We start from the raw sequence: 2046 nt of genomic DNA on the forward strand, positions 1-2046 counted from the left end.
TCGCCGCGGGCCCACGTTGGCTGCACCGCAACATGTAGCCGCGCCGCCCCCCGCGCGCCCGCCCATTGGCTGGCGGGCGGGCCCGCGCGCGCCGCTATTGGTCAGGCTCGCCCCCCCACTCGGCGCCTCATTGATGCCGGCTGCCTGTCAATCAAAGGCGCTAGGGCCCGCCTCCCTTTCCCACTCCAGGTGCGAACGCGGGCGGCCCTCGCCCCCCCGGCTCTGCCCCCTTAAAGGCGCCGCGCCCGCCGCTCTCCGGCCGGCGGCGTGCAGGGGGACCCGGCCCGAGAGCTCTCCCCATCCTCTGTGTAACCTTCCCCAGGTTATAGTATCATCCACAGACATGTACTGCAAGGATGCAGCGCAGGAGCACGTGTAAGCAGTTCACTCCAAACCCAAGAAGCTGCCCAAATTCACCCGATGTTTGAAAACCCCGGGTTCTACCATCGGAGGGGGCAAGCCCTGCACAGATATGAGAGCACTCCGCCCCAAACAGCGGCGCAGGACTCATCTAATGGCTGCAGCAAGACGATTACCAGCAAAGTTATCGTTGGGGCATCCACGCCCTCTCAGATGTTGCTCCTGAACTCAGCAGAGAGCATCCAAGCTCCTTTGGTCACGCTCCTGGCATCACATCCAGATGGGTTCCATGATCCAATGGTAAATCAACACCAAACAGAAAACCCAAACTTCTGCAAGAGCTTCTGCCACCCCACGCTGGGGTCACCAGGACCCTCTGGTGTCCCATGCAACATCATCTCCAGTGACACTCAGCAGTGTTAATGACCACGTGGGGCCAGGACAGCTGCCATCCCTCCATACAGCTCCAAAGAATCAATGGGCATTATTTTGAGACAGAGGTAGAACTTCAGGGGTTAGGTTTTTGTTAAGACAAGGGAGGACAAGAAGAAGAGATTCACAGTGGCACAGGGTTGAGTTTCAGCCTCCAAGAACTGGAGAATGTAGGAGAACGCTTGGGATTAGTCCTTTCATTTATGTGAAAGCTGTCTGCAAACTAAAAGAAAGCAGCTCCCACCCTGGGCCAGCCAGGGAGACCTGATAATGGCCTTTCTAAAGGAGGGCTGTGAGAAATAAGGGGACAGACTCTTTAGGAGGTTCTGTTGTGATAGTACAAGGGGCAAAGGTTTCAAACTAAGGAAGGGGAGAATTAGATTGGATATAAGGAAGTGTTATTTTACAGTTAGGGGGGTGAGGCACTGAAACAGATTGCTCAGAGAGGTGGTGGATGCCCCATCCCTGGAGACACCCAAGGTCAGCCTGGATGGGCTCTGAGCACCTGATCGAGCTGTAGGTGTCCCTGTTCACTGCAGAGGAGTTGGACCAGATGGCCTTTAAGGTCCCTTTCAACTCAAACGATTCTAAGATCCATGCTAAATCACATTGCATGTGCACTGGGAATCAGTCCCCAGCAGCACTCAGTAGGAAATGAGTGCACTCACAATGCTCCTGCCTTGCCCCAAGCCCCAGTCTGTGCTACGGAGTTGTGTACGGTGTGGAGGATGCTTCTGCCTTGAATCTCATTAAGTCTAATTAAATAGCTTACAAAAGTATTTAGGAAAACAAATTTTAAAGTGGCAAAGGCATGCCAACACGGAAGAGATTTCGAATTCTGTCAGTGTCTTTTTGTGGATTTGGATTCGGTTCAGAAAGTGCACACTTGGAAGGTAATTGCCGACAGCATGCAGAATCCATCAAGCTATAATTAACACTACTATTATTCTAATTGCCTCACTCAAGCTTCTGTGTTTTTTAATTGTAGAGCAATTTGCCAATAGAGAATTTAATTGCAATACATATTTTATACATTTTGGGACAAAGTACCATTATTTCTACTTCAGTAGAATGCTCCTCAGTTTTTAATAGCTTTCTTTATTCTTCTCTAGGATTTTTTTTTTTTTTGCCCAATAAAGGAATTTGATTGCAACCTCTTGTGAAATTAGTAAGGATATAATATACAGGAGCGCCCGGAGGCTTCGCTTTGGATCATGACTCTATTAGGCGAGGAACTGTACATACATGCAGCAA

The sequence above is a fragment of the Numida meleagris genome, chromosome 11, assembly GCF_002078875.1.
Source record: "Numida meleagris isolate 19003 breed g44 Domestic line chromosome 11, NumMel1.0, whole genome shotgun sequence".
Classification (NCBI taxonomy): domain Eukaryota; kingdom Metazoa; phylum Chordata; class Aves; order Galliformes; family Numididae; genus Numida; species Numida meleagris.